Below are 24,546 nucleotides of genomic sequence, written 5' to 3' on the forward strand. Positions count from 1 at the left end.
CAGTCTTAGCAGGACCCAGGGCTTCCCCTTCCACTGGTGCTCTTACTAGGATATTCATTGCTACCTATGAGGTCAGAGTCCAGGGTCAGTCCATGTATAGTCTTTAGGTAGTGGCTTAGTCCCTGGAAGCTCTGGTTGGTTGGCATTGTTGTACATATGGGGTCTTGAGCCCCTTCAAGCTCTTCCAGTTCTTTCTCTGATTCCTTCAACGGGGGTCCTATTCTCAGTTCAGTGGTTTGCTGCTGGCATTCGCCTCTGTATTTGCTGTATTCTGGCTGTGTCTCTCAGGAGTGATCTACATCCGGCTCCTGTCGGCCTGCACTTCTTTGCTTCATCCATCTTGTCTAATTGGGTGGCTGTATATGTATGGGCCACATGTGGGGCAGGCTCTGAATGGGTGTTCCTTCAGTCTCTGTTTTAATCTTTGCCTCTCTCTTCCCTGCCACAGGTATTCTTATTCCCCTTTTAGAGAAGGAGTGAAGCATTCACATTTTGATCATCCGTCTTGAGTTTCGTTTGTTCTAGGCATCTAGGGTAATTCAAGCATTTGGGCTAATAGCCACTTATCAATGAGTGCATACCATGTATGTCTTTCTGTGATTGGGTTAGCTCACTCAGGATGATATTTTCCAGTTCCAACCATTTGCCTACGAATTTCATAAAGTCATTGTTTTTGATAGCTGAGTAATATTCCATTGTGTAGATGTACCACATTTTCTGTATCCATTCCTCTGTTGAAGGGCATCTGGGTTCTTTCCAGCTTCTGGCTATTATAAATAAGGCTGCGATGAACATAGTGGAGCACATGTCTTTTTTATATGTTGGGGCATCTTTTGGGTATATGCCCAAGAGAGGTATAGCTGGATCCTCAGGCAGTTCAATGCTGTGACTATATTCTTAAAGGTATACAGCATTTAGTATTAAATCTAGCTTTTGTATCCATTTATTTGATTGAATATGCTATAAAATTCTTGTTTACCACCTTTCTATTCTATTTATTTCAACTTCTATATAAAGCAAGTACTCTGCCTGAGGCATGAATCAAAAACTCATCCATTCATTAGCATATGCAAATGAAGACTTAAAAACCAGCATTCGTGTACTTGACTGTAATACTAGCTGGATCTGGCATCTCAGGACACCTTTATTGTTTTAGAAACACTATTAGCAGTGGTGAATAATATCAAGCACTCATTTATTCATTTTCTCATGACTCAACAAATAGGTACCAGGCAACTATAAATGTCAGCCATTCTCCCAGGTGATGGATCTGCAGAAGGGAGTTTAAAATTCAGACAAACTCTTGCCACTGTGGACTTTTCCATATGTTTATGACTGATAATAAACAAAATCATAATTAAAATGTAGAGTTTAAATAGAAAAGAATAATTTCCCATTTGGCAACAGAAGCCTCTGTGTTCCTTAAATTTACTTCTTCATATTAGGAGAAAAGTTGTTTTGTAAAAGATTTAACATAATTAATATGCCTAATTTAAAGCAAAACCATGCACACTTATTTCTGTTAATACCCAAACTCCAGACATAGCTTTTTTGCAGTTTTCCAAGAGCTACAATAATTCAAAGGACCATGTCAAGTTCATTTTAGAAGATGGCCTCCAGGAGGTAAACGGCTCCCAGCTCAGGAGCCTCTCTTCCCATGTTCTGCCCAGTCAGTTCCTTCTCAAAATACTGAGGACTCCCTTCCTGCTGGATCATTTCTGCTGGCTATAGCAGTGTCGTCCTCTGTAGGCTCTGGGAGAAACATGTCTACCTTAAGATGAACGAGAAAGAATGAGGGTGAGACAGAGCAGTAGAGTGAGTGTCAGACACATCGTGCTTTGTTTCCTGAAAGGAGCTGCCAACAGGTGAAAAGCAAGTCCTGAAAAAGAGAACCCCTTTGAGTATGCAGCTATCAAACGTGTGCTTGATATGAAGCAACTGACAGCATTCCTTATCCTAAGCAGATGCATGATGGGCAAACATGGTGGTTGAAGATGAAAGACCCAAGTAGGGAAAAACAGACAACAGTGGGGAGGCTAGGGATTCTCAGGAAACTCTGCACTGCATAAAATGAAGACTGTTTTAAATGTTCCAGGACCTGAAATATGTAAAAAATTCAATTCATGTTTAGATTTTTCTTTTTATATTTTGTAAGGTTTTTTTAAAGTAAGTTTATCAAGAAGTCTGGAGACTTTGGTTACTTTAGTCTAGTTTCAGAGGCGGGGTTTCATTGTATCTGCCCGCTTCTGCCTCCTGAGTGCTGAGATTAAAGGCATGCACTGCCACCACCTGGCTACTTGGGTTATTTTCATTTAAGAGAGATCTTTAAATTTTTACTTATTTATGTACTTATTCATTTGAGAAAGGCTTTCACCATGTATCCCATGTTACAGCCTAAGAACTGGGATTACAAGCATGTATTACCTTGCTCAGTATGTTACATTTATTTGAAAATATCAGGATCAAATCTGCTGGAAAGGTGAAGATTGGTTCTGTCAGCTCCCAGGTGATTGCAGCACCATTTGCAGGAGGATGCAGGTCACAGGATAAAGCAGAAGGGTCAGACTGCACAGTGTTAAGTCTGTGGTGGTGTTGAATGGAACACTTACTCACTGAGTCTTAGGAGTATTAATTTAAAGCATCTTTATTTTTAGAGCCCTAGAGTAGTGAGTTATACTGCACCTGGCTCATCAGAAAAATGTAAAAGCATGTGAGTGTCTCCGCCTGTGGTACACCTGACTATAGATCTGAGCCAACATGCAGAATCCTAAAGGGGCTTTGCCTGGGGAGCATATTTCTAAAGAACAGAAAAGGAATATTCAGTTTAAACAGACAGAAGGTGGCCTCAGCCCTGGTTGTGGTGCAGCTGAGTTTTATGGGCATGTGGAAGGCAGACATGGAATACAAACAAATCAGTGTGGACAGGAGGAAGAGATAAACAGTTTTAAATGTTCTTCGCAAAAGTGTTTCTGGAGCCAGGTTCAAAAGAAGAAACCTGGAAACGTTTGGTCTGGTCATTGCACTTAGAGAACTGTTTGAGACTATCTAATGCAGCCATGTGTTCTGAGCAAAGCAACGAGGCCCTGTGCAGGTGAGCCTCTGAGGTAAGTGACTTGCTATGGAATGCTCTGCAGAAGCAGGGCTGCTGGCCCTTCTAAGCACTGGCTTCCCTCCCTTTGGAAGGAAGGAGGGAGACCATGTAAACTTCACTTTATCTATTTGTCAGACTGAGACTTGCACCACTAAAACAAGTGTGTGAGTTACTAGGAACCTTCCTACTATTTATAATGCAAAGTCCAGGTTGCCAATTACCACCCTACTTTAAAATAGTTTTTATTTATCTCTGTGTTGGTTTAACACTTTAAGTAATGTTCTCTGTCTTTTGGTTTAGGGGGGAAGATAATAAAAGTTTTGATTTCTATTTTGGTCTTCACCAAAAGCAGTTCATAAACATTTACTAGGAAGACTGTCAAGCATGACCTAAGTGCCCTTGGGACAGAGAAGATGCAACCCTTCTCATGAGCTACTCTGACGAATATATCCATCATTTTCATTCCTGTGTTATGATTTATACCAACAAGGGCACAGTTGTCATTAAAAGTAATGGAGTCCACAGGCGTCTCATCAATTACCCAAACTACCTATTCTTGGCAAAGCTTGGTTACTCCACATGAAACATGTTTATATCAACTTCATATAAACATCTCCTAAAACTCCTCTGAGGGTAGAATGCTAAGCCCTCTGGAGATATCAGGATGTCCAACCCAAGCCTCCATCTTCTTCCAGTCTCCTCTACTGAGGTCTTCCACAATTCATTAGACCCCCCCAAAAGAAATCACCTTAGGAAAGAGGAAATCAGGCAGGGTCTTCTTTTTTCCTTCTCCAAGACAGGGTTTCTTGGTGTTTCTGGATGTCCTGGAGCTGGTTCTGTAGCCCACTGGCCTTGAACTCACAGAAATCTACCTTTCTCTGCTTCCTAAGTGCTGGTCTTAAAGGCATGTGCTACCACTGCCCAGTAGGCAGGGCCTTCTTTTTTGGTTCTTTTTTTTTTTTTTTCCTTCGGAGCTGGGGACCGAACCCAGGGCCTTGCGCTTCCTAGGCAAGCGCTCTACCACTGAGCTAAATCCCCAACCCTGGCAGGGCCTTCTTGATGACCATTTCTGCCTGAGAAGTCACACAGTAGATATTCACAAAAAGCAAAAACTAGCATATGGGGGGAGGTCTGATGCTGAACAAAAGATGATGAAATGGCTGAAAGGAGAAAGAGTTCTGTGGGAAGACAACCCCATTCCCTCCCCACTCGCTCCCCACTCCCTCCCCACTTGCTCCTCACTCCCCAGCAGCTTTCCCTCTCCACCAACTGCTTCAGAGGATGGGAGCAGAGGCCAAGAAGTAGGTAGTACATGGGGGGAGGACTGAAGAAACTGAAGGTGTTTGCAACCTCATAGGAAGAGCAACAATATTGACCACCCAGACCCCCAGAGCTCCAGGGGATTAAACCACCTATCAAAGTACACATGGAGGGACCCATGGCTCCAGCCGCATATGTAGCAGAGGATGGCCTTGTTGAGCATCAATGAGAGGGGAGGCCCTTGGTCCTGTGAAGGCTTGATGCCCTAGTGTAGGGGAATTCCAGGATAGTGAGGTAGGAATGGGTAGGTGGGTGAGGGAGCCCCCTTATAGAAGAGAGTTTGCAGAGGGGAAACTGGGAAGATGGATAACATTTGAAATGTAAATAAAATAACCAAAAAAGTATAATGAACAGGAAAAAAACCTTTCCTGTAGAGATCAATAGTTTTTAAATATTTATGTATTCATACTATATAAATTTTCTACTACACTATACTTTGATAAATACCATGGGAGCAAGGCAGGTGCTTAAGCTTTGTCGTATGGGATTTACAGTAGGAGAGAATGAAGATGAGGATATTTATTTATTTAGAGACAAAAATACAGACAGAAACTGACTTACTTTGTAGGCCTGGCTACCTTGGAATTCACTACACAGACCAAGCTGGCCTTGAACTCATTATCCTCCTGCCCCCATATACCAAGCACAGGATTATAGCCATGTTCCAAGTCTGGTCTGGACCCCATTTCTTCTGTATTTGGGAAGCTCTGCTTTTCTGAGAGACATGGGGCTGCTTCTCTTCGTAAACTCAACCAAAATCTGAAGTAAGTTCTAAAGGCAACATGGCCTGTTTATAGAGGCTTCCCCTGGACATACAGAAACAGTACGCACAAAGCACAGTACTTACAACAGCTTCCCCTTTGCTCCCATGTTTGCCTCTCCTATCTCCTGTGATGTACAAAAGGGCACTGTGAATTCTCTAAAACAATAAATACAGACAGGGACTGGGGAGATGGGTCAGTGGATAAAGTCCTTGGTGTGCACATGCATGAGGACCTGAGTTCAGGTTTCTAGCACCCATAGAAAAGCCACGTTACATGCAGTCAACCCCAGCACAGGGACGTGGAGACAAGTGGGTCCAAGCCACTCGCTGGCCTGCCAGTCTCTCTAAAACTTCCAGTTCTAGGTCTAGTGAGAGACCCTGTCTCAAAATATAGGGTTGAGAGAAATAGAGGACGACATCAGATGTTGATCTCTGGCTTCCACATGCATATATACTTGCACGCACACATGCACACATACCTGCACACATACATATACATATACCTCTCACTCCACCCTCTCACACACAAATACAGATTATCTACTTTCATATATAACCAAAGGAAAAAAATAAGTGTCATTTGAAAGAAACAAAGAACTTAGTAAATAGGCCTGTATTTGGTAATGTGTTTAAATTTTCTGGGCATTCTTTGTAAGAATCACAGACAGTAACTATGTCTTATAGTTTGGGAATCCAAGAAAGAAACAGAGCTGCTTGGCTATGGCTGTCTGGAGACCTTCCCTGCTCTGGCATGTAGGAGTGACAGTTTATAAGGGTCAGGCCACCACTTCACTTGCTAGATCAAATTGCCTCTTCTGTTTGTGATAGGTGAAACCTTATCTTCACTTCGTCCCATATGTTAGCATCTGGGTGGGGCCATTTCTGAAGCAGCTGAATTGGCTCTGTGCTTCCTGCCCTAAGCTAGGTGTGTGAATCACACAAAAAGGCTGCAGGTTTTGCATGTTGGGGCTGAGGTAAGGCTGCCTGGGAAAAGGATAGGCAGGGGTCAGGGCAGGCTGGGGTCAGGGCAGGCTGGATGCAACATTATCACAAAAGGTTTGTTTTTCAACCCAACCCTGCACTCTGAGGAGACTGTGTGGTCACCAATTGGTCCAACTGTCGATTATGGCATTAGATGTTTAGGAAGCAAAGGCATTCCCAGAGACTGAAGGAAGATCTGATGTGGTTTGTGGGACTAGCAGAGTGGAAGAGGATAATAGCAGTGGGGGTGACAGCCATAGTGGGTGGGTATGTTCAGAGACATTCCAGACCTAATGAAGCCCCAACTGAGCAGATCCGCATGTCAATACTATCCTGAGGACTTGACAGAAACTCTTCCCAAAGAAGCTATATTGTAATAATCTCCCTGTCCGCACTGCTGATTTTGAGAGAACCCTGATTTCTGAGCCTAAAGCTATGACATCTCACAGAGCTTTTAGACTCATTCTCAGATCAACTAGTCCTGGCGTGTAAAGAGTCCTCACGCCAAGGGATTCCCTTTGACTTGGTTTTTGAAATAATGTATTTCAGATTATTTTATTTTATGCCTCAAGGCAAGGTTCCCTCTCGAGGTTTCTATAAAACCTTTCCAATGGCTAGAGTTAATGAACTTAAGAATCTTCAGAATTACGTTAGGTTGTGACCCTTCCACCACACCTTGGAAGAAAATCTCATTGGGGGTGCCACCCCTTTAAGACAAGCAGCAGGGTAAAGAACATTTGAAGACACAGACCCCTTTCTGTTTCTCTGGTACTGTATGTGTGTATTATTTTGACTGTTATGGGCAGCTCTGAGGTGGCCAGTCACAGATGAAAAAGGACAGCTAACTAGAGAACATGTATCCTCAGTGTAGCTCTACGGTTTGGTACTTACTATCCTCAGTCAGGGTCACACTCATAGTACCCATGTACAGGAGATAATCTCCTTTCTGAACCTCACTTCTTTCCAGAAAGGATTGACAAAAGACATAAGCTTGTGTTTGGCTCAGAGATGAACAAAGAGAAGCCAACGCAGCTTGTGACAACCTTACTTTCATGCCTAGGATACAGGCTTTTTGGTAAGCCCAATGCTGGACTTTTCAACAAAACCTTCTCATGAGGTAGCAATGTATCAAAAACAGTTCTCGTTTGCTCAGGAAAGACTCTGTGATGGAACAAATGGTAAGCATGTCACAACTTCTGCAGTGTGACTGATCACACAAACCAGCAGGCTGGCACAGAAGCATCACCTCAGCCCTCAATGCAGGGGGTCTCATGAGGGTGAGGCTGTGGAGGCAGAACCACTGCCCTCTCTGAAATGCCACATATACTTATAAAGAGAAATGTCTAGCTTGTAAATGACAAGTTGAGAGAGAAATGATTGGATTAATCTCAAGCAATTAAAAGCACCCAAGGATGAGAAATTTTAGAACTTCAAGGAATTAAATAGTATTATCAAAATGACTTTTTAATAAATTATTTTCAGAGAATACAAACAAATGGACCTCTCAATTAAGACATGCTGTTTTTCCTTCCAGCAGCTGACTAGAGGATTGAGACGCTCTGCCTTTTGCTTTATTTCTGGAGCAGGGAGGACAGGTAGTGTGGATTGGAGAACCAAGTACAGAGAGGGAAATCAGACTGTGCATAGAAAGCATTACCAAGTACTCATTAGTGTGCACAGAATGGGAATATTATACTTGGTAGTTTCCTTCAGAGCTTTGAAAATGAATCTAACTTTTTAACTATCACCCTGAACTCCAGTTCAATTTTCAACACAGCAGCAACTTAAAGCCTGCGTTCAGAGCATAGACGCTACAATAAACACACAAAAATAAGGTAAATGCAGTGTTAGACATCACAGCTCAGTGGAAGCAAGACTAAATAACATCTCTACAAAGCCAGCCATTTAACAAATGGTTCTTTGCAACAGTTGCAACTCCCTGTGTAGTAAAATTCAGCCAGAGTGCTGAACTTAGGAAGATAAGAGCACAGAGACAAACTGGAGCTCATCTGGCTTGTGAGGTGAGGTTTTTCATAGGTTTTGTATTGCTACCAGGGACATTCATAGTGGCCAAGGATCCCAGGAGCATGAAGTCTGTGCAGTGCTACCGACTCCACTCATATTAAGCAAGTGGTCATACTGGGTGAAAGCAGCCCATTTCTGCAGATGGCTTTGGACAAGAGCATATCCTGATGCTGTTCAGAGCATGCATGGCTCATTTGTGAAGGATACTCTGACTTGCTTGTGGAACACGGGGTATTCTGGAACTTGCTCAAAATACCACCAGCACCCCATGCCAAGCAGGAACGGCAGGGAAGTTGCCTTACTGATGTCAACATTTACTTTTAGCTCCCCCTAAAAAGGTGGAGGGAGGGAGGAAAGTATAACCCTCCCTTGATACTCTGGGGTGTGGACTGTCAAAGTGAGGAGAGAAAACATACAGAGATGGAGGAGAACACTAGCTGGACTATAAGCACAGACAGCAAGCATGCCAGCAACCCTCAAATACAGTGGTCTGGGGTACATTAGGAAGATGCTGGGTCTGGGGGCCTATACAGAGGGCCAACAAAAATCCTTATCATGTAGCAAAATGCAAAGATCTGTTTGAAGCTTGCTGGGGTTCATGCAGACCCTGCTTACTCTCCATCCACCTCTGATGATTGAGGAAGTGGCAGCAAGACTCCATGTCGTCAGAAACGTCAGTGGTATGCAGTCTTCCGGCACATGTCTCGGCAATGAAGCACAGAGCAGATGAACGGGAAGATCACATCCCAGAGATGCAATCAGAAAGCCGTTACTGTTTCATTTTTCAGTTTTCTTGGATGCACAAATAATACCTGTTTTAGTATAATTCTCAGAAAGCCCTATAGTGATTGTTTTATGCATATTGTCTTGGTCCAGTCAATACTTCCTAAGACTTATTTGGGGGGTATGGAGAGACGGCTCAGTGGTTAAGAGCACTTACTGCTCTTCTAGAATATCCAAAATTCATTCCTAATGATCCTATGGACGGTCACACCCAGCTGTAACTCTAGTTCCAGGGGATCTGATGCCTTCTTCTGGCTTCCTTCAGCACCAGGCATATTTGTAAACAAAACACCCATTCACTTAAAATAACATTTAAAAAAGAAAATATGGAACACAGTTTAGGGAAGGTGAGAAATAGAGGGGTGACCATGAGGCTAGAGGTCAGATCTCACATCTAGTGATCTGCTATCTAGTGATTCTGGAAAAGGCACTCAGAGGCATTCAGAGCTTCAGTTTCCTCTCCTGAAGGAAAGGGAAGGGATCTCCAAACGTAGCCGTGTGTCTGTTCCTTTTATCTCAGCCCACTACAGACTGGGAATAACTCCAAGTTCTAGTTCATAGGACTCCACTTTTCCAACTTGGGTGGGATGGTGAGGTTCCCTAATTCGTGTTTAGCAATGAACTCTAGACCATTCTGCTGAAGCAGGCCCTCCACTTCTGGGCTGCAGTCAGAGTCTCTGACAGTGTGCCTTCTTGGAACTTCCACAGAGCTGATGTGTCTCCTTCTAGGCACACGTGCACATGCTGCTTTACTTGGAATAAGCAGAGAGAGTTTTAAACTTTCCCTTTCAACAGTTTGTTATTTAAATAGGAAACTCAAGAAGCTCTTCCAATAGAAAAGCATGAAAGCCAGCTGATAATCTTTATAAATATAGAATAGTTAAAAATGCAGATACGCTACTCTAGTACCATGTAGCCAGGTCTGGTGGCATAGGCCTGCAATCCCCAGTACTCCAGCAGCTGAGACAGGAGAATCATAAATTCAAGGCCTCCCTGGGCTCCTCAGTGTGTTCAAGGACAGCCTGATAAATTTAGCGAGACCCTGCCTCACAAAGAATATAGAAAAGGAGTCTATAGTTCAGGGGTAGAGTGTGTGTTTGGTACAAATGAGGTTCTAGTTTCAATCTCTAGTACCATAAACAAACAAACCAACAGCCTGAGAAATGACAACAAACACAAGAACCCAGAAGAATGGTGGTTTCCTGTGCAGTCTGCAGGCACAGAGCTCTAGGACATGATCAACCCCCACGCCCACCCCTGTCTACTGGTTTCTTTCAGTTAGGTGCTCTTACATTGTTGTGTCCATGTTTAATTTACTTAGCCAAAAACAGGTTCACCAAAGAATTCTGCAACTGCTCCTACAAGGATCAGATCAACATGGCCAGTAAGGAAGAACCCCAGCTCTTGCAGAGTCCTTTACTGTGCTTGTATTTGCATTATCTAGCAAATATATAAGCTCATTTCTCAGAGTTTTATGGTTCCAACACTGTACATTTAACGTAGAAATGAACTTGTCAAGCAAATGATCCATGTAATTTTGTTTATATCACTGGACTACATAAAGGCAAACAAGAGAAGATAAGACGGTGCTAGTCAACTTGTCCTCATCTGGGTATTAATGAAGAATGGAGACAATATTTCCTTTAAACATACACACCAAAACTGTTTAGCACACGCTTTTAAAAACAGTATTTTTACTTCTCTTTCTGGGTTACTTACTTTAAAAAGTGTTTAAAGCTCATGTTCCTGAGACTTGCTTGCACATCAACATCACCTAAATTCCCCGAGCAGCAGTGCACAGCCACAGCACCAGCAAATGCATGGCTAACCAAAAGCCAGAACTTGGCCGGGGTCCCAGACTACCTGAAGCCGGTCCTACACACAGCTCTTACAAGAACACAAGAAGCTACAGACACGGATTTGAAACAAAAGACTTGTTGACCGCATTTACAGGTCAGTATCTATTGAGCCTGACTGTCCACATGAGGTCCACGTGAGGCGGTACACACAAAGTGAGTATCTGTTATCTCTTAACTGTTCAGCTTAGTGCACTGACTAGATGGCCACAATGCATTGATTAGACGTCCACGCTGAAATACTTACGTTAGAAATTAATAAACAATGTTGAAAAGTACATTGGGTTAAGATGTAAACAGACACATTAGATTTTCTCATCACTTAGGATGTGTGAGATAGCATCACCAAATGTTTTACTTTAGTGTGCTGTGCTAGATACTGAACCTGGGACCCCATGAGTGGTAGACAAGTACCCCACCATTGAGCTCCACTCCCAGCCTCAGGATCACAGAATCTTGAGTTTAAATGGACGTCAGGCATTTAACTAGTCCTTCTTGGAACAAGAATCCTCCATGAACATTCCAGTGTTTTTACAATGGTTTAATATCAGGTACCTGACTGGGAACACACATATGTGGGTAAGCGGGTAAGGAAGAACTGGTAAGAGGGAACAGAAGTAATAGAAGAAAGATTAAAAAAGATGGTTGCAGTTTTTTCAAATTCTTTTCTAGGGTTGAGTATCTAAAATAAAGAAGTTATGCAGATAGGAGAAAATGTGCCTTTTCTCCCCTACAGCAGGGATTGCAAAGCAGCCTAAGGTGTGGGCAGTGGGTCGTGAGAGCTCCCACACAGTTCGCACAGAGAAGCCAACTTGCATCTTCCCTGCCTCTCAGGAACAAAGATGTGCAGGATTCCTTTTCACTGATGAAAATGTATAGATTATCACATAAATTAAATGGCTGCCAAAACATGAGTGTGTAAAATAAACCACTGCAATTGTGCTTTTATCTTAATAGTCATTACTTATATGTCCCTCCCCCTCCCTGGCAATAAATAACAGACTGACTGAATACAGTACAGAACACAGACAAGGTGGCAATTCTAACTTGGAAATTCAGTATCCTGTCAGTTAAAGTCAGACCTAAAACATTAATTTATTCTGGAACACTAATTGACTGTAGTTTTTTTGCATTTAATTTTCTCTGGCATTTTGGAATCTATTCCAAGCCCTATGGAAATGGCAGATCTTATGTTATTAAAGTTAGCCTTTCAAAGTCATCCAGCTAAAGACTCTAACACATTAAAAAATGCTGAGAGTCCAGATAATGCAAATCAAAAGTATTATTAAAGGGTATACTTCACACATTAAAGAAAAAATCTTAATTTCATACAAGCAAACCCAACTTTTCCAAAGGCTCCAACCTTATGGGATATTGGTATTTCCACTCCAGTTAGAGAACTCAGACTGCAGCTGCCTCTATTGCATTCACCCACTCGCTAGCCCAGAATCTACCAAATGCCACGGAGTCTCTGCTCTTATGCGGAGATCAGTCTTGAAGGGACTGACAGTCTGGAAATCAGCAGTTCAGTTCACAGGTCAGCAGTGGCAGCTTGTCCACTCACAAACACTTCACGGATACACCAGCAGTCCAGCTCAGTAGGGTCAGGACAGCAAACACGAATTAGCAGAGGTGGAACTACCTAGCAGGACAGCCAGGCCTCAGCCTCCGCTACAGTCGCAGGAGGAACCAGGAGGGACACCAGGAGAAGTTCTCAGCTGTGCCTCTCTCAGTGCAGCAAAGATCTGCAAAGACTCGAGACCAACAAGCACTGCACAGCCAGCTCTGTAAGCAAGTCTGGCTCAGCCTCCATCACTGTCTGTCGAGGTCTAGTTAATGCTCCTTCAAACATCACGTGTCCTCCATGTTTCTTGCCTCAGCATGTGCATCTGTCCCAGCTGACATCACTCTGCCCATCAGCCCAAGTGCACGGAAGTGGCAAGAAACTGCAGCAGAACACAGAAGTTCTGTGGTGCGTTTCTCTCTGGGACTCCTGACAAATGCAGATCAACTACAAAATGGTGGACAAATACATGTGTGTCATTAGCAAAGAATCCCTCCTCACATGTCCTTTCACGTGTAGGTTTTAGCAGAAGCTCCCCTCTCCTGTGTCTGCTTCAGGGAAATGTTCCTTCATGAGTTTGCCTTAGTCTTTCACCTGTGTCCTCTTCATGAAAACACTCCTTCACGTGTTTGCCCCAGCAAAACACCTGCAAACACAACTGACTTTCCACAGAACCCTTAACTTTTCATTTCAGTAAAAGAAACTAGATCTTTTGCTAGTATGCAAAATTATGGCCATCCCAGAATCGCACCTGCATCCCCTTCTGAGCTGAGGCTCCTGGGAAGATGCAGCTTCCCTAGACAACTGTGTCCCCTCAGGGTCTGTGTCAACACTCATCGCCCAGATGGACAGAGGTAAGTCCGTGATTCACCACATCAGCTGACTTAGTAGATTGTGAGCATAGCACCACCAGGGTTAGGAGTTTGTGTCCAAGTCCTCTTGCCTGCATTTAGGAAAAAACTGCCTTAACTCCTTATTCACAGTCCTCTGGAGAGGATTCTTCAGGAACACAGCTATAAGCCACCAGACATGTCCAAAGAGCTCATCTTACAGACTGCAGTACACATAGAGGAAGCACACTATTTTCTCTATTTTCTGAAAACTCGGTAAGGTGCTGCTTTAGCACATGTCTGACTCGAAATAATGGTTCTCCCTCCCTCTCTCCTAGAGGTGAAGCAAGTCTATTCAAATGGTTTCCAGACCACCCTGTGAAAGTCCTGTCCTCAAATGTCCTCTAGCCCAGTCCAAGGTGGCAGAGAAAATATAATAGACTAAAGGTTCGGGTTAGAGACAGTCCTCCTGGGGAAGCAAAAAGAACAATATCATAAACCAAAAGATGTCCTGAAAGTTCATAACTTGGGCTTTCAAGGGTGAGTGGGTGCTGCATTAAGAGGCTTGGGAGAAGCAGCCAACTGTGGGATGTGGTAGGCACGGCAGAGTGTGATCACTGCAGGACAAGCAACTGCACCTGTCAATCACCTTGACGCATGTGGTGGGGAGTCAGAAGTCTGGGAAGGGGTGCAGACATGGATGTGGGGGGGAGTCAGAAGTCTGGGAAGGGTGCAGACATAGGTGTGGTGGGGAGTCAGAAGTCTGGGAAGGGGTGCAGACATGGGTGTGGTGGGGAGTCAGAAGTCTGGGAAGGGGTGCAGACATAGGTGTGGTGGGGAGTCAGAAGTCTGGGAAGGGTGCAGACATAGGTGTGTTGGGGAGTCAGAAGTCTGGGAAGGGTGCAGACATAGGTGTGTTGGGGAGTCAGAAGTCTGGGAAGGGTGCAGACATGGATGTGGTGGGGAGTCAGAAGTCTGGGAAGGGGTGCAGACATGGATGTGGGGGGGAGTCAGAAGTCTGGGAAGGGTGCAGACATGGATGTGTGGGGGAGTCAGAAGTCTGGGAAGGGTGCAGACATGGATGTGGGGGGGAGTCAGAAGTCTGGGAAGGGTGCAGACATGGATGTGGGGGGGAGTCAGAAGTCTGGGAAGGGTGCAGACGTGCTTGGAAGAGCACTTTGCATGGCAGCAGCTGATCAGACAAGAGTCCAAGACTAGAAACAAAGTGAAGAGTCAGTCAAAGGTGGGGAAGATTTCTCAGTCAGTGGAGTACTTGACATCAAGACTGAGGATTTAACCTCCAGAACTCACACAGAGTGATGCTCAAGAGGGAACTGGATCGTCACTGGTCAACCATGCCAGCCTACTGGACAAGCTTAAGACCAGTGAGATTCTGCCTCTAGAAACAAGGCAGATAATTCAGAGGAGTGACAGGGAAGGTTGTCCCCTGACCTCCACATGCAGGCAAGCACGCGCGCACACGCTCGCATGCACACACACACACACACACACACACACACACACACACACACGTTATCCTCCTCCCATCCACATACCACATGAAAACACACGTGTGTACACATATGCTGCATGGTAGAAGGAGTTCCTTCTCAAAGCTACACTGCTCTCAGAGCTGCTTCCCAGGCAGTGGGATTTACTCTATTAAGTGTGTGTGCCTGGCCTACCATGGTACTAATGCCTGAAGACATAGAAGATGGACTGCAAGTCCTGTAGCCTACGTAAAGAGCTGAGCATAGCCAGGAAGCTTTTTGCAATACTGAAGGAGACTCACGCTAAGTGGTGAAGAAGATGACCAGCACAACCAGCAAACTACCAGGCTGGTGGTTCTTTGAATGCAGTGACTCCAAGGGGTGTGGGCCCATGTTTTCAGCCCAGGATCTGTGCTCACTGGCTGTACTCCTTCAAGTGTAGGTCTGTTTCCTCAAGTGACTTATTCTGGATGACCTACTAAGTACTATAGTTACTGGATACTTAACAATTCTAGTTCTAGGCACTTGCCCAAGTGTCCTTTGTAAAGGACTATTGCATGATACTGAGATGTATGTGTGTTCCCAGTCAGGTACACTGGAATGTTTATGGAGGATTCTTGTTCTAAAAAGGATTAGATAAATGCTTGAAGTCCTTTTAAACCTCAAGATTCTGTGGTCACTAGACTACCAAGTATCACCTCTTCTGAGGACCAGAGCATGACTGGTGTCCTCTGCTTGCTCAACTTGTTGCCAACTCTGTCTTCATCCCAGAACTCCTTGCCTTGCTTTTTATTCATCTCTGTGATCTCATGGTTCAGCCAAGAGCCTGGCACCTAAGAAAGAGGAACTGTAGGTTGAACAGAACCTTAGAAATACTACATTGTTGATTTCTGCTCTGAGGTACATGGTGGTGCTTTCCATGATCCTAGTTCTTGGGATGCAGAAGAAAAAGATCATGACTCTCAGACCAGCCTGGGCTACACAACAAGACCCAGTTCAAAGAAGTTTTTTTGCACAACTATCATGGGAAACAGTTTGGAAGGTTCTCAGAGTTAAACAGTTACCACATGCCTGATGATTCTAGTTCTTGTCACTTATCCAAGTGAATTAAAAACAGTTGGTCAAAGATTTGTATATAACTGCTCAGAGCAGTGCTATCTCGAGTAAATGAAGAATGAAAAGAACCAAGTAAACCCAAGGCTGATGGCTAAGCAAGACATGACGCATTCATGTAATGGAAGGCCATTTAACCATGGTGTGAATTACCAATGCAATCACAGCACAGACAGACCTGGAGGACACTTAGCATGAGAGACACAGGACAGAACATACAGTGGAATTCTACTGACATGAAATATCCAGACAGCGCATCCACAGAGTACACTACAGGAGCAGACTGTGCTGGGCAGGAGTTGGGGTTGGGGAAAACAGGGTGACTGCTTTGTGGATGAGGCTTTGGCCTTAGGTTAGTGGTAATGGCTGCTCAGCATGTAGAGTACACAGAAAATGACTGAACCACACTCTTTACATTGACCAAATGGTAAAATTCTACACTGCAAAATTTACCTCAATAAAAATAAAAGCATTTTTAAAGTCCAGTTTCATTGAAAGTCAAATGAGTAAACAGTCACCCTGGCATTTGGGATTCCGCCTTCTTCCTTCAATCTTCATTTCCATACCTCTCCTCCTCACAATGGAGGCCAATCCCAGCCTTCAACCTACACCTTACTTATTGCTGTAAGAGGTTTGATAGATAGGTAAGGGATACTGCAGGCCCTGAGAACAGGATGACACACTGTAGGGAGTAGGATGGAGACAGGATGAGAGTCCCTCCAGCTTCTGCACTCTGTGCACGTGCACGTGCCGATGCTGAGGAAGTGAAGCACCCAAGGACTTTGTCTGTCCTGTTCTCCCAGGGCTCAGCAAGACACCAGAAGTTACAAGGAAAACTAATATGCCGTTCTTCCGAGAAGAAAAAAAAAATCAAACTACCAAATATATTTTTCTTTAGTTTGTAATTCAGACTGATCTTCCTAAATCCACGGCTGGGGGCAGTGAGAGTACTGAGAGACGATGTCATTCTGGTGGTTGTGACAGTGTGACAGACAGTAAGAAACATCACACAATTCCGAGGTCTCCACACATCATTTAGTTGCTGGAGAGCAGGGTTTGCACAGATTAACAGACAGAATAGTTACACCAGTGTTAAGGGCTGGCCCGCCTTCTTGAACCCATTTGAGGCTGGGTACCAGAACTAAGCACTTTATTCTGTTTTTCTTTTGATGCTTTCAGCAACCGGAAAAGCAAGTGAAAATGAGTTTAACCCTTAAAAAATTTTTTTTGACACAGAGGTCAGCAGCCTTGAATGAGGTGAGACAAGTGCCTGGCCTGAGGCGCAGGAAGGAAGGAGGAAGGCTTGGAGAAGGGTGAAAATTAGGGGACATAAATGAAGCTCATTTGTTTTGCCTCTTCAAAGAAGGCAAGGCCAGGCAGGAGGCAGGGTGGAGGCATGGGGGTAGATGTGGCTAAATGCCTCCAGCTTCCCAGTCAACTCTCTGGGCAGCCTGACTGCTTATCTTCCTCACAAGTCAGCCTGTGCAGAGCCATGGAGGGGATGCTGTGTGCAGGGAAACACCCTAAGGGAGGGCGAGGAAAGGGTCTACCGAGCCGAGGTCAAGCCAGGCCCTCGTGCTCTGCCTGGACTGTGGGTCATTCTGCTCATTCTACTCACGATCAGAAATGACTCTGAATCAAGTTCCAAAAGCGATAATGAGTGTGGGGAGAACGAGGGGCTGCCTCAGCAGAGCCGCCTCACAGGACACCTTTACTCGGTTTTTTAAAAAAGAATGTGTTAACTTTAAAACCACAAAGCAGCACTTGCTGGATTTTTGTTTGTTTTTGTTTTTTGTTTTTAAAGTGCAGATTCAGTAAAGAATTTAACAAAAGCATCCAGCAGCATCAGCATAAGAAGTGAGCTTCTAGTCCTTCCCTTGGGTGAACTGCTATTAGCACTGGGACAGACGTCCTTCTAGAACCTTCTCAAAGTACAAGCAAGCCCAGAGCTAGTGGCACTGGCCTTTGCATCTGCTCCTTGCAAATGGATCCATACTGTTGCCCAGTATGATGCTGGAAGCATTTCACTAATTTCCACACTCCCCAGGAGGAGAAGATCGTGGCCTCCATTTTAATACATGCCTAGGACAAGCCTGGCTCCAGACCTGGGTGGCTAGGCTTTAGATTGACATATTAACACTGGCCTGTGACAAATCATGGAAATGGCTCCTTCTTATGACTGTGCAGCATTACACACAACATATACTCTAAATTTCATTTAACCTCCTCCCATTTGGAAGGATACGTGGCCCAACTTGGCTTTTTTTTTTTTTTTTTTTTTTTTTTTTTTTTTTTTTTTTTTTTTTTACTGGTACAAATGCAGCTATAACAAATTCCCACAGGACAGCAGTAAAACTGTGGTATGAATGAGGTCAAGTGCAGCATGGTCCAGTTTGATCAGGTGCCCCCCTCAGGAGCTTCTGCATCTAACCTTCAAGTCAGAGCACCAGAAAAGCTTAGACTCTAAAAAGTAGCGGGCATCATCAAGCACTTTGATGCAGACGGTCAGACAGATAGAACCTGCTAGAATACTTTGCTCCCTTGATGGAAATGGAAGGCGCCTTGGAACCCGCAGTGGCTGGTTGTGTTTCTTTTGGGGTAGCGCTTCACTGCAGAGCTGTTTCTCTGCTTCCTACAGGTCTGAGGGAACACTATGCAGTTTGGATATTAACCCTTTACCTGTTACATGTGTTTCACATATTCTCTCCACTTGGCTGTCTACACTTTAATTTTGTTTATAGTTTCTTCCAGCATGAGTTCATGAAACTGAATTTGTTAAACATTTTAAGACTTCAGGACTCCTTGTCATGTTTTTAAAGGCTTTCTCTAGAACTATAAAAATATATTACTTTATTTTCTTCCATTTTAAAGACTTGAAATATAGTGTGTGGTATGAATTAGGGATCTAAATATATATGCATTTTTCCAAAAGACTGCCAACCTGCTCAAGCCTATATTTTGCAGAGTCCATCCTCTCTCTCCTGCTGCTCTGGCCTCTGCTGCTATCACTCTAGGTCCCGTGTGCATGTGGATCCACTTAGGCGCTTTCCCTAACGTGCTCACAGACCTGCCAAGGCAAGCATTCTCTAACTATGTCTCTTCTTAGAAACATTTTTTTGCCACTCTGCTAATTCACTCCTCCATGTGAACCCTGAGAGAACTCTTCAAGCTTTAACCAGTTCTCTTGAGGCTGTATTGGGACTGCACAGCAGGGTTGCACTAATTTAAGGGAAATGTGTTACAATAGCAAGCCCATTTACTACGGTGTTCATCGGTAAAGCTCCATCCTCGCCTCGTGTATAATTTAATTTGTTTCTATCTTGTATTTTTTAGAATGTGATATAATTGGTAAAGGTTTCTTTTGCATATTGTTATAAATTTGACTAGAGCTATTATTATACGGGGAAATACTAATTTTCGTTGCTTCATATGCTAATGAAGGCTCAATCTTATTAGAAATCTATTGGATATGGCTTGAATGAGTTCCCCCAAGGTTCATGTGCTGGCGTCTGGTTCTCGGTGTTGTGAGGATGGGTGGTGAAATCTTTTGTTGTTGTTATTAAGAGCGTATATTGGTTTTATAAAGCACTGAGCACTACTGTGATATTTGTGTACCTATATAAGGTACTTAGATCATATCCCCCAGTATCTATTTTTATCTTCTCTACCCCTCCCTGAGTCCTATTCTTCTTTCCATACTGTCTTTACTCTATTTTAAACTTTTATTAAAATTCTAGGTTCTGCATATGGACAAAACATGATATTTGCCCTCTGAAGCTGACTTACTCCTTTTAACATGATGACATCTAGTTCCATCTATTTTCCTTCATTCTCTTTATGATGTATTAATACTCCGTCATGGAGTGTGTGTGTGTGTGTGTGTGTGTGTGTGTGTGTATACATAATACATACATATATACATATATATATACATATATATATACATATATATATACATATATATATATATATATATATATATATATATATTTCTTCCTCCATTCACCCACTGATAGATACCTAGGCTGACTCCACAGCTTGGTTCTTGAGTAGGAGTAGTGAATGCAGGAGTGCAGCCATCTTTATAGTATATGAACTTATATTTCTTTGGATACATGATAGCCCTAATTGCAGTTTTTGGAGGACCCATTATAACTGACTAATTTATATGGAAGGTGAGGCAAGACAATTAGCTTAATTGCTGCTCACAGGAAGGACTGGTCTAGTTCTGGAGTTAGCTCATAGAAAAGTAAGTCACTATGAAAAGAGAAAGTCCAGTTCCCAAATTCCTGATATTCTGCCTCTTGGCTGATCCCTCCTGCATGTGTTTTCACCACTGCAATGTCACCCACAATGAGGCCCTCACCAGAGTTCAAACAGGCTTGGCAACCTTGATCTTTCAATCTCTAAAGCCAGCAACTGAACAAACCTCTCTTCTTTATAAAGTACCCAGCCTTGGATGTTTTGCTACAACAGCACACCATTCATTGGTCCTGACAAGTCCCATGTAGAGATGGACAGATGGGTTTTAGTCTTCTCTGTTATTAACATAATGAATTGCACTGATATCCTAATGGTGCACTACCCTTGTCTTCATGGATTAACTTACCATGTCGTGCACACTGTTCTTTTAGTACGTGGCTGTACTTGGTGTGCATCTGGGTTAAGAAGTATGGCAGTTATGTCTGCTTTAGGCTTTCTCATTTGGCTTGGGTTATAACAGTTAACCTTGCTTGGACTAGGCCTAGACGTTTCCTCGCTTGCTCTTTGCTTTGGAGACATCCCAATTGAGAGTAACAAAGTTTGCTCTCACTAGGGAGGCACTTTTCAAGAATTAGATAGCAGGCTGAGAGGTGGAGAGGTACCTTAATTCTGAGGTTATTTTCTCTTCATGTGCTACAGCTTGAGTCAACTGTTCAACCTATTAAAAATTCCAAGTTCTTTACTAAGATGATGCATGGGTAGGAAATTAACATTAACCTCTTGTTATCTCCCCTTTCCCTGCGACAAGCTTGAAGAGCTTCCTGGCATGGAGCTATAGTCCCAAAGAGAGGTTTTAATCTTCCGTTTAAGTCAGTGTTGGGTTTTGTCCTCAATCCTGTTTCTATAACTTCAGAGTGTACATCTGTTTCTTATATCACTTGTCACTCACTTTGTTGCACTTTTCCTTACACCTTGATTCACATGCTCAGAACTGCTGGGAACAGATGAACTGTGATAGTCTTGTAGGTGACTTTAGGCTACACTTTGTGCCCTGTGGGCATCTCTGGTTGCACTTGCTGGCTTCTCTAGATAGCATTCTCACTCATGCTGGCTTCTCTCTGCAGTGCTCTCACTCATGCTGGCTTCTCTCTGCAGTGCTCTCACTGTCACTGGCTTCTCTCTGCAGTGCTCTCACTGTCACTGGCCTCTCTCTGCAGTGCTCTCACTGTCACTGGCCTCTCTCTGCAGTGCTCTCACTGTCACTGGCTTCTCTCTGCAGTGCTCTCACTGTCACTGGCTTCTCTCTGCAGTGCTCTCACTGTCACTGGCTTCTCTCTGCAGTGCTCTCACTGTCACTGGCTTCTCTCTGCAGTGCTCTCACTGTCACTGGCTTCTCTCTGCAGTGCTCTCACTGTCACTGGCTTCTCTCTGCAGTGCTCTCACTGTCACTGGCTTCTCTCTGCAGTGCTCTCACTGTCACTGGCTTCTCTCTGCAGTGCTCTCACTGTCACTGGCTTCTCTCTGCAGTGCTCTCACTGTCACTGGCTTCTCTATGCAGTGCTCTCACTGTCACTGGCTTCTCTATGCAGTGCTCTCACTGTCACTGGCTTCTCTATACAGTGCTCTCACTGTCACTGGCTTCTCTATGCAGTGCTCTCACTCATGCTGGCTTCTCTATGCAGTGCTCTCACTGTCACTGGCTTCTAAGAGTCTGTCATATCAAACAACCTCCTCTTGAACTTGAGTTACAAAAACATGTTCACACAAAAGCTTATAAATGAATTATTACTCATAACAGTCAAAAGGGAGAAACAGTCCACATGCCAACTGGTGGGTGAATGCATAAACAAAATGTATCTCCTTGCTCAGTGGGCTGGAGGAGCTCTGCTCATACATGCTACAGTATGGCTGCACCCTGACAACATAGCATCAGAAGAACCCGACGCACAAAGCAACACGCAGGTTACAGAAAAGCATGAAGAATGGTATTCCTTGTCTCAATATTCTCCACACTTCATTTCTGACACTAGGTGTGCTCTTTCCTGCACTCAAAGCAACTAGGCAGCCCTCAGTTGTACGTTCAGTTCCGTTATAGCTGTGGCCCAAGCCAGCCAGTCCCACAGGCTCGGGCTCTGACCCCATTCTGCACACCAGAGAGTGGTTTTTAATTGGTTGGCTCTAAACTAAAGGTTCTTATGACCCTTCTATGCTTTTGAGTATGTGTTAGACTGACCCAGAAAAGTCTCTTACTTTACCCTTTTTAACAAAGACTATTATCTCAGGAAGAGGCTGCAAGGGGCTGTGGAAGGAGCGGAGCGTCTGTGCCTCGCAGGTGCAGCCATCAGAGCAGCTGCAGCTCTCCAGAAACTGCTGAATGCACACAACTCTCTCAGAGGGACTGGCATGGAGGCCTCGGCAGGCAGCCATCGCCCAGCACTGAGCAAGGCTCTAGCTTCTCTCCCTGCAGCTTGGGAACAGATGTTAAGTTCCTAGCTTCTAATCATGGCTTAGTCTCCAGGTGACACACTCTGTCCAGGAGGCAGAAAATAGGTTTAATGGTTGCCAGGCTTCGTGGGGGACAAGAGGGGGTGCCTGACAACAGGAAAGTCCTCATGTTAGTGTTATGACTGCATAACTCAACAAATATACCCAAGAGTGGATTTTATTGTATCTGAATTGGACATCATGCAGCCATAGCAATGACAGTTATAAAGAAAATGCGAACTCTGCCTGGTGTGATCCTCTGGAAATGTACAGAAAACTTTAATGTGGCCTTGTCCATAACTAAGTTTTGTATCAAATGGACACTTCACAAGAGTATGTTGAGTAAAAAGGGAATTCTAAACACACTCGTTATGTCATGTTTGTTAAGAATGCCTACCTGAAGGGTTTTCTGTGACAAGCTATCCTAGTAGACAGCACGTCTCACCACTTCTCCCCAACACACTGGCTTCCGCAGCCTCTTCTCCAGCTCTCCCACGCACTCTTTACAGCCAGTGTGCTTCTCTGTGAAGAGTCACCTCCCCAGTGTACACAAGCTCTTAGACAGACTTGCTCTAACAGTTGGAGTTGACGCAGTCCATCGATATTTAAGGACTGCAAATAAGAACAATTTATAATCAACTAGTAACTCCAAGTATAGCAAAAGTCACAAGGCAATAAACAACATCTAAAGCTGATTTGGAGTGGCCTTAGAAACCCTCTTGTGTGATTTACTGACAGAAGCTCAACACTTTAGAGTGCCATAGTAAAAAATGAAAAAGGAAAATAAAAGCTTTTGCAATTTTCTGTTTACAAGTCAATACACTGAACCTGTAATAAATTGAAACTGTTCCTCATGTGATGTTTAAAGACAGAAAAAAAAACATTAACCTTGTGCATATGTCTTATATTCAGGATCATTAATGAAAAGCCAGAATGTTTAATTTACTCTGATGTTTTTTCCTTCTGTCATTTTTGTATGGTTAACAGTATCATAACTTAACTGAGTCACACACACTGTAAATGAGTTAGCTATATTAGTCTCTCCTCTTGGTAATTGGACCACCCTTCCCAAAGACTCCTATAAACCATTTAACTGAGAGCAGCAGTGAACTACTTGTCTTTCAAACTAAAGGCTCAAAACCCTGAACAGATGACCACCAAGGAAACTGCATGCCTATTGCTTCTGCTTTTGCTTATTTGACTTGATTTGATAACCAAGGATTAAATGGTAGGCATACAAATCTACCATAAAGCACTTTGTGTGTGTGTGTGTGTGTGTGTGTGTGTGTGTGTTTGTGTGTGTGTTTGTGTGCATGCACATGCCATGCCATGCCATGTGTAGAAGTGAGAGTTCAAGCTTGGGCATCGTCTTCTTCCACACTGTTGGACAGTGTCTCTCTGCTGCATTCATCAGGCTAGCTGGCCTGGAGCTTCTGGTGATCCTCCTGTTTCTACCTCCCATCTCCTGAGACTACAGACACTTCTGCTGCTATGGCACCCAGTCTCCACACACATCCAGGAGACTCAGACACAGCTTACCAGGCTTACACAGTCCCACTTTATGTACTGACCTCTCTCCAGTCTATAGAAAGCTCTGGGACCTTGTTTTGATAAGAGCAAAGGAGGCACGCATGTCACACGTGAGTTCTGTGAGCTAGAACCTGCTGATGGGTTCTCCAACCATCTGCATAAAAGATGAAGCCACTGAGACAAAGAATGGTAGGTGTACTTCACACACACACACACACACACACACACACACACACACACACACACACACACACACAAACCAAACCTCCCTTGGGTCTTTGTCTTTCATGAGTAGTAAGTCAAAACACACCTACCCAGGGTGCTAAATTAAGCCTGCAAAAAATATCACACCAAGAATCAGATTATGACACATACCGATGAGGGATCATGGCAGGTGATTGGCTTTTTCAAATGTTGTCTGAGCACTGAACTTGATAGCTTAGCCATTTTTTGAGTATAGAATCCAGCAGTGACAGCTATGCCCACTGTGCTAGTTTGCTATCTGTTACTATG

At 43.8% G+C, this 24,546-nt stretch overlaps 1 protein-coding gene across 9 annotated transcripts in view; it reads right to left on the reverse strand.

The window, feature by feature from the left end:
• Window positions 1–24,546, reverse strand: part of Jazf1 (JAZF zinc finger 1) — a 303,410-nt gene that overhangs the window by 162,577 nt on the left and 116,287 nt on the right. The window contains exons 2-3 of one of the 9 annotated variants that reach the window (XM_087659246.1): window positions 24,075–24,187; window positions 22,901–23,115 (exon numbers count right to left, since the gene is read on the reverse strand). The gene's annotated coding sequence lies outside the window, so the exon portion shown is untranslated. 9 annotated transcript variants of the gene reach the window in all.

Source organism: Rattus norvegicus, chromosome 4 (genome assembly GCF_021556685.1).
Source record: "Rattus norvegicus strain SHRSP/BbbUtx chromosome 4, alternate assembly SHRSP_T2T, whole genome shotgun sequence".
Lineage (NCBI taxonomy): Eukaryota > Metazoa > Chordata > Mammalia > Rodentia > Muridae > Rattus > Rattus norvegicus.